At 39.3% G+C, this 9,238-nt stretch overlaps 1 long non-coding RNA gene across 1 annotated transcript in view; it reads right to left on the bottom strand.

The window, feature by feature from the left end:
* Positions 1-5,208: 5,208 nt before the first annotated feature.
* Positions 5,209-9,238, bottom strand: part of LOC125330487 — a 31,589-nt gene continuing 27,559 nt past the window's right edge. Inside the window, exon 2 of the long non-coding RNA XR_007205562.1 lies at positions 5,209-7,415. This is a non-coding gene — a long non-coding RNA (uncharacterized LOC125330487). The remainder of the gene's footprint in view (positions 7,416-9,238) is intronic.

Raw genomic sequence — 9,238 nt, 5'->3', positions numbered from 1 at the left:
AGGGATGGTTCTCTGCTCACATGTGGAAGCCCCTTCCCTCAACTTACAGCTTTCCCTACAGCTGCTTTCGAGGGTCCAATCTTGAGCTAATGGGGTACCATTTTAAGGATGAGCTGTTCAGAAGCAAAGGTTCTCTTCACCTATCTCTGGGAGCATCTTCATCTCTAGGAACAGAGGTCTTCTTCTTCCCTGGGAGCAAGGGTCTTCATCACTTTCATCTCTCTCTGTTCAAGCTTCTCATCAAATCACAGCTACTTCAACATTTGCTTGTTTCAGCACAGGTACCTTTGCTCACCATTGCAGTTTGAATGTTCCACCCCCCATGCTTCATGAAATTACAGCGGGTACTCTGATGTATCACAGTCCATCACCACAGCTTTACAACAGCATTTCAGCTTCTAGGCTTGAAGCATCTCCTCTTTCTCCTCTCTCGGGGTTTCAGCTCTTCCTTCTTCACTGACTTTGGTGTCTTTATGGTGTTTTCTTCACGTGCCTTCACTTTTCCTCTTTCTCTGACTCAGGAGCAGATTGATGTCTGCAGGCTTCATCTGTTCTGGAGAATCTTACAGCACTAAGAGAGTTAAAATCAACCGGGCCTTGCAGCTGGAATTCGACTTTTGCTGTTGGTCACCTAATTTCTGCCGGGTGGCGGCCAGAGCACATTTCGGTGTAGCATTTTATTTCAGCGGCCACACTGGGAGGGGCTGGCCGAGCCACGGGGCCGCCTGCATGGAGCAGGGCTGCGGATGGAACAGGGCTCCGAGGCTCCGGGGTGACTGTGTCCCGGCCGGCCCGGCCCGCACTGAGGGGCTGCTCCGGGTGTCCAGCGAGCAGAAGCGGCTGAGATCTTCAGCCAAGCTGCGCCAAGGCCGACCCAGCCGGGCCGCACCGAGCAGGGCCTGGCCCAGCCCCGCTGGGCCGCGCCGCAGGCCCCAGTTCCTTGTCCAAAAGCCGGCAGCAAGAGAGCTTTCCTGGGGTTTGTTCGTTCTTAAATGTGGATCGCAGAGGCGTGTTAAGCTTCTTAAGTGGCTTTAAAAAGTTGCCAATATTCAAACCAGCCAGTTGATTGGTTCTATTGCGTCTAGAGGAAGCTGTAAGCGCCTCTTTGCAAAGAATCACTTCTGTGGCTGATGGAGCCCTCTTTAACTAAAAACCCAAACTATGCTAAACCACGACAAATATTTAACACACAAACCTACTCAACCTTTACAGTCCGTCTATGGAATCTTGGGTGGAATAAAACTTTGAAAGCACTCTTAACCTAAGTGCTTTCATCATTGCAGAGAAATGGGAGAGTAAAGCCATGCGCCTCCCTTCCCAGCCATGGAGTGTCTGCCACCCCCAGCATGTTTGAGAGGACAACACCGTCAGTTGCTCTGATTAGACACAAAGGAGAACAACTCTGGGAAGAGTGGAGAGGATTGATAAGCACACCCCACCCATTTTACTGCACACTAACTTCTCATCTTTTCCCATTCATTTTCTTTGAAGATGCCAGGAAATAGAGACCAATATGCCGCAAAAGCCTTTGTTGATGCTTATAGAATCATTGTACCATACTACCCAGCAAAGCTCAGTGCAGTAGGAAGAGTTATGAATTAAGAGTTAATTTCCAGTTGAGATAAGCTATCACCACCACAACATTGTTTTACATAAGTGAGAATGTACTTGAAAAAACACTAAGCAGTCTTAAATAAAAATCACTATTAAACCACATACATAAAAAATACAATTGTCAAATTTAAATCCATGACCTCCCTATAACAATTCAGAAAAGGTTTGGTCTTTTGATTTAAGTTATCCCTTCATGCTGAAGCCAATTCTGGGAGATCATCTGTGCCAACCACCTTTTAAAATCTCCACAGAACTATGCAGTATTTGCTTTCTATTTATAGGTATATTAAAAACTTCTTAGAACATATTTAAAAATGACATGTATAAACTACCAGATGGCACAGAAAACAATGACAATTTGATGAATACAGAAATCAGTGCAACTATTTCTAACACCACCAGTATGTAATATTTGTGATATGCAATATTCTGGTATAATAATATACACTATTTCAAAATGAAATCTGCACTTAAATGCCAATATCCTCTCCTTCTGGCTTCTCACTTTATGACACTAACATAGGATCTCATTCACCAAGCCAATTGAAATTTTAATAAAAGAAAGCTGGAGTTTCTAATAAACTCCTGCAGCGAGCGGATAATACTAAACATCTTTAGCAGCATGGTGTTTTTTATTATTATTTTAGCTGTATATTAATATGCCAGTATTTGTAAACTCTCTAGTGTCACCAGATTTATTTCAAAAGGCTTCTCTGCTTTCTTCTTTTGTGAAAAGTGTATGTGACAATGAAATAATAATTTCAGTGGGTCTTTACTATACAGATGTATAAAATGAAGAAGAAAATACATCTTACCTTAGAAAGGACACTTTCAATATTATTTATTTGCCATTTGGGAAGACAGTATATTGAATTTTCTTGTTGAGGGTAAAATTTTAACAGGAAGACTGGCAGAGTTCACTGTGTGAAGATTTATTAACGATTTGGGTACAGATAAACACACAGGCTTTGTCCTGCCTCAGTGCTGCATGCAGTCAGGTGCAATGTGCACAGAATTCTGTGTCCAAGCACTGGCCAGGACCCACAATTGCTCCCAGCCTGCAGCAGCCAGGTAGTTTGAGGAACAGTTGCTTTAAGCATTTTTTCAGATCTCATCAGCTTTACTTCCAGCCCTACAAATGCCTTCACCCACAGAGAGCACAGAAAGGCATCAGAACCCAGACCCAAGCTTTTGCTTTCCAGCCTGGCAACAAAGAGCTTTTTCCTATGGGATCCAGGCTACTGGTGTGCTCTGTCTTCTTTCCTGTCCCATAGGCTTCCAGGAGTTTAATGCCACTGACATTAGTGGTTGCACGAGACCCACTAAAGCCTTTGAAATCGATCCCAAAATGGCTCTTTGTCCTCAGAGAATGCAGGGTAAGATATCTAGGAATCAAATTCTCTCCTCTTTTGAGCACAGAAGTCTGTCTTACAGTGCTTCATTCAAGCAGGTTGCCTCAAGTATTTGTGTGGCAAATCAATTAGCAGCACATTTAACAACATATACATAAAACCTTGTACTACTTTTCATAGATATTAAATTTAGCTTTCAGATGCTGAAAACACACATATGCAACTTTCTTATCTCATTTCGGGATAATAGCTGTGATTGTAAATGACAAAAAAAATTAGTTATTTGATTCCTAGACTGCCTGTACACTACCATTAATTCATTATCTCTTTCATTTTAGTAGTTATGTTCTCAAACTCTACAGTGCACAAACATTAATTTGAACAGTCACCTACCCTTAAAATGCCAAATTTTGTATTAATTTTGGCAACTTTAAAAAAAAATTGCATTCATTGGCTTGCAAATGAAATGTATTCATAGGAAAAAGTTCCTCCCATACGCTGAAGCAGCTCATCATTAACATTCAAGGAATGTGAACACAGGCTTCACAGAAAACCATTAAAATATAAGGCAGCTTTCAGCCTATTTTAAGAATTTCAGAGAAATTTTGCATTCTCTTTCCCATGATGCCATGGTGATGTCAGGCTGCATTTCAAATAAAATGACAATGAAATCATTTCAATTCCATGCAATGTGCAAAAAAAAAAAAAAAAAAAGTCAATTTTTCTCTTGGCAAACTGAAGTCTGAAGTAATTAAGCACTGCTGTGTGGGTGGCAGCTTCTTCTCTGAAGTCAGCCTGAGATAATTACCATGTTAAAGTCAAAACATCATGTGCTGTGCTGATAGATAGATGGATGGAGAGATTGGGCATCTATTAAATGATCCATTTTGTTATGCTCCCTGGGAAATGTGCCATTGATGCCAATTAAAAATATATATTCCAAGTGAGTATTTCTAAGTGACAAAACTCTATTCAGTAAATTGAATTAATTATTTACTGATCATGAAGTACCTAAAGACAAATCTGGGCAGATAAAACCTCAGAGGAGAATTACCTACTTTATGAAGTCTACAAGCCCCTCATTACCTGATTGCAGCAGTCACAAAATGTGCTCTATAATACCACTTTTAACTAAGATACTAAGCTATTTCCCTTTCAACATAAAATCCCTAAATAAGGTGGAAATACAACAGATAAAACAAAAATCATCTAAGATTTCTAAATTCACATATATTCTATTGTATTAAAAAAGGCCTCTTTCAGTGTTAATAACAAACACTCTCTCAGCATATATTTATAATTAAATGTCTTCAAGTCTACATTTTTGGTGTCAGAAAAGTAAATGGACCAAAACTAAGGCATACCAGCAATGATTAATCGGTGCTATTTGTTGAGATGCCTCCCAGCAAGGCTTAGCATGATAAAAACACCAAAAGAATTCCATATGTAACTAGTTTTACACATGTATTACCAACACTGTCTTTAGTGCCTACTCCTGTCACTCCAACAGTGAAATGTTTCCAGTATTAGGATGTGAAGGAAATGCTCCCACTAAAATTTACAGGGAGCAGTTTTTAATGCATTGGACTTGAATTTCATTTGCAGTGACTTCAGAGCACATCCACCTGCACTAGTACTGATTTAGGTGCTATCAGAACACGTCTGTGTCATGCTTTAATAACAAAGGGCTAAAGACAAGGCTTTGCTACCAGAAGCATTACCAAAAGGATGGCTTTCCATTCTACCTACTCGGCAGTTTATGTTTGATCTCATTTAAATGCTTTGAATAAGATTTAGTCTTCACTGTTGCTATGATAAAGGTCACAGAACTGATACTGTGTCTTTTTTAAATTAAGGCTAGGAATTTCTGAGGCTCAGAAGGCTTTTTTCGTATTGACCAAACATAAATGAATGTCATATGAAAAAAGCATGTGCCCTGATAGTAAAATGCTAATAAGTTTTCTCAGTAAGAAATCAAAACAATCAATATTTTATCTTTAATATTAGATTTAGATCTTGCTTTGAAGCACCTTGCTCAAGGTACTCATTCCAGAGAGGCCAGCATTTGAGTAAGCCCAGTATTTGTGTTACTGTTGACAGAAAACTCTGACAGACAATCTTAAGACCTTCCTGTTTAACAGATTTAAGCTAAAATCCTAGGCTGAGTGAAGCTTTAAAATTATCCTGAGAAAAGTTTAAGACTCTGTAAGGGCTCAGTCTCAGAGCAACTATAATCCAAATATATGATTTGCAACTGCAGAATTTATTCAGGGTTTGCATTGCATTTTCAACAGACAATTTTCAATACCAGCATAATTCAGTTTTTAACGTGGGTATAAAACATGTAGCTTTCATCATACTAACATGTACATATCTTTGCTAGCTCTTATGAGATATTAAGCAAAATGGCATAGAGCTATGAGAATTAAAAAGAATCTACATGTTAAAAAATAAAAGGGAAAAACGGTTCTGTAAAATAGTGTAAGGGGGGAACACCACGCCCAGCCTTATCAGACTTAATCAAAATTTCTCTCTTATTCTCCGTACACAAACCAGTCTTGACATCTGACCTCTGGAAAATAATCCTGTAACATACTATAAATGCAAACACAGACATTATCCAGGTCTTTTCAAAGGAATGCTACTTCATCTCTAATCTCTAAAAGCTTGAACCCCAGTTTCACATCCCCTCTATCTGTCTCTCCCAACGGGGGCTACACAGGGACAGGGACGGTGGGAGACCAGGGAGTGCACAGACCACTCTGCAGCTCAGGTGTGCAGAACAGACCAGGAAGAAGCCAGGTTTGCAAAGCCTTCCCGGAGCAGTGTACAGTGAAGACAGAACTAGATAGTTGTAACTCAGAGAACAGCTTGCTCTCTTGAACAGGCTCATTTTCTTTTTCTTTATTTTTCTAATAAGCACAGCTATTCATCAGTTACTTGAGGTGCTATATTTGTATATAGTTTTAGAACAAATGTAATATGTATTTGCTAAATCCTCAGCATACCTGATATGAGGAGCTTTTTCAGTGCCTGCAAAAGTCTTTGTTCCTACAGCATTCTGCCAGGCAAATGTCTTTTCTTAAATACAGAAACATTTTCAATTTATAGAGAAAGATACCAAGACTCAAAGAAATAGGATAATTTGTCAACCACCACAAAAGAAAAGTCAGTACGTGAAGCAGGCAGACAGCAGAAGTGTCTAAATACCAATCTCCATGACCTCTTCCAACCTTAGGTCATGGTCCCTTCCCTTGTTTATCCACCTGACACCCCTCAACAGTCACACCAGCTAAGGGAACACCTCAGAGGATCCAAAGCTCTCTTTGTGAGTGTTGCAGAGCACGCAGACATGTAACTTCCTCAGCTGCCACAGGCACAATTTTACTTTATTCTGTCTTACAGTGCAACACCCTTTTGCAGAGGACATCCTCACAAAGCAGAGCATTCTCCAAAAACCCAGGGATTAATTTCAATCATGAGAGTGGAACTTCAGGACAAGTAACAGGTTACCAGGTACTCACTTGCCTCTAGCACATTATTAACCATTTCAATGTTGAACAACAGATGAGAAAAGTGAGGCAACAGATGTTACCTGTCTGGGCTGAAGACTGAGAAATTCTCCTGCAAACTTAAGTGGAAGACCAAGAGCACAATGTGCACAGCAAGAAAAATTGAGAACTTCAGCTGAATGTACTTTTACAATAACCAACACTGTACATTAGTAGTTCTATTTATAATAGCAACACTACAGGTGCTCATGAGAGTGTTACTTTGTTATGTTACTTGCAATTATGTTTTGTTGTAACCCATAAATCTGTCAAAACAAAGAAAGCAATTAGGAGTTTCCACATGAACAGGCAAGGCTGCTCCTTCCCACACAAATGGCGCAAGTAAACACCTTAACCCATGTGCCTGGTGGGGATTAGGCACCGAAACCACCTCCTGCCTACTGCTGCCAAGTTTTGTGCTGCTCCATGTGTAACATTTTTATGCCAATTATCAAATGAATTGATTTGCAGTTACAAATAATCTGCATATTAACTAGCAACTTTAGTTTACAGACTAAGCAATAAGAGATGTACAAAAAAATTATTAAAAAAAACAAAACAGAAGGGAGGAACATATGCATATTACAGAAAATCTAAGGACAAGAGATAGCTGGGAGGAAAATGTCTTGAGGGGAAGCTGAGGTACAGTCAAAGGTTTGTCCCCATCACCGTCCCTCTCGTGGACAAAGCCCCTGTTTGTCCTTGGTGTTGGCAGCTGGCTCTTCTGCACTTGCAACTTTCGGGGGAGCAGCAAGAGGGAGAGCAGCGAGAAGTGGCCATATGGCTCCCAGCACATCAAGCATCAGTGAGCTCCCGATGGCAAGCAGCAGGGATGGCAAAGTGGCCAGCTCGTGGGTTCTCTGCCACAGAGACAAAATGCAATTTTCTGGAAGCCCAGCTGCAGGAACAGAAAAGTGATTATTTTGTTATTGACCAAAAAAAATACATGAAAACGAGTATAAATTTTAAAAACCTGGCAGCCTGGAAGGGGGGAAGGCAAGGGGCTTGAAAGCAGCAAGAGGCCAGGTACAGAGGAATAAACAGAAAAATGTTGTTTTGCATCCATTTTCCAGGTATTTTTGAAAATTGCAGTTATCAGATGGAAATACACAGCCAGTTAGAATGGGTAGTTTCATCCAAGTTTAGAAAGGTCCACATCAGTTCAGACAGCCAAATTTTTCATTTTAAAGTATTTTAATAGTTAAAAATAACTGGACTACATACAATTCTATTTCTTAGAATTAGCAGTTTAAAAATCTCAATTAAAAAAGCATTTCATTTTGATGACTATAATTTAGCTTTTCCCTTGCCATGAATAAGTGCTCAGAAATGCTTAGAAGTACTGTATCTTTTGTATAGTACAAGGCACAATGTTTATATTCTTGAAGACAGAGTGACATCTAAAGGGATTCTGAAATACTCAAATCTTGCACACAGAATCCAAACTGACAAAGTCAAGGGCATGTCATATTTCTGAAAACTGATGAGTTTTCAGGTTTGCTGTGGTTGATTGTCCCAAGTAACCATGAAAAGAGGATCAAATTCCAATTTTAATGACATGCCTCAGGGTGCCCTCAGGACAACTGCCATTTTTATCTTAGATTCTGCAGGTCCTCAGTGAACAAAAGAGGGAAATCAGCTTTGAATGGATTCCTTGCACTGTTGTCAAAAGTAATCCAACTGTTCCAAATATCTATATCCTAAAATATTTTCTTACAGTTCTTACTAACCTGAAGTATTAAGAGAGCAGAATATGTAAATGGCATTTTTAGCTGCCAATTCTCCAAGCAGATCTCATGTTCCCTAACCAATAGGTATTATAACTGGAGTCTTTCATAACTGGAACCCTCTCTCCAATACACACACATAAACAAAGAAAAATTAAAATACAGTATCTGTGTCTAGTTTTGGGAGCCAGGGTGGTATTTGCATGCATACAAATACTTCTACCACATGTTAGAAACGTTCTTTAAATTATATCATTCCACATATATTCTGGAACATAAAAACCAATTTAGGATTAAAAAAATCAACATCAGTTTATAATATCAAAGACAACAGTGCAGCAGAAATGTACAGCCTACATGTGGTAATGATGAGTTAGGTACCTTTACAATGGGCCTTTATTTCATTCTCCCATTAAGTATCTTCCTGAACTCACTAACAAGGAAAAAAAAAATCCTACATTTAAACATATTTTCCCCTCTTGAGCTGAAATCGTAGCAAACTCTTGTGAATTTCTTTCTAGGAACTTGCCCCGATGATCACTTTAAATGTGGCTCAGCAGCAAAGTGCTGGCAAGCTGAGTTAACGCTTTCTGGCTAAAAAGAATTTACCTCAGCTTTGAAGACACGTATTTACTAAAGGAGAAAAAAACACAAGTATTTCATCAGCAAAAATAAATGGTCATAGCAAACTTATGCTAAGACAACAGCATGAAAAGCAGCTCTGGAAACCTGTTCAAAACAATTTACTGTGCATCAGTTGTAGGAAAGAGGGGTCTTCTGCCTTAATCATACAATTACATAATTGTTTTAGTTTTCTGTTTTGTTTTTTGGGGTTTTTAAAATAAACTCAGTTATACTAAACTTTACTACAACTACAGAATTCGCTTTTCAAGTCAAAAGTTGGCAAGGCTAATGTAAAACAAAAAGTGGGACCTGGGGCACTCAGACAATAAATAATGACAGATCCTTTCAGCAAGTCTTAATCAAGGAGATT

Source organism: Corvus hawaiiensis, chromosome 9, assembly GCF_020740725.1.
Source record: "Corvus hawaiiensis isolate bCorHaw1 chromosome 9, bCorHaw1.pri.cur, whole genome shotgun sequence".
NCBI classification, from domain to species: Eukaryota; Metazoa; Chordata; class Aves; order Passeriformes; family Corvidae; genus Corvus; species Corvus hawaiiensis.
This window is presented reverse-complemented; position numbering and strand designations above follow the sequence as displayed.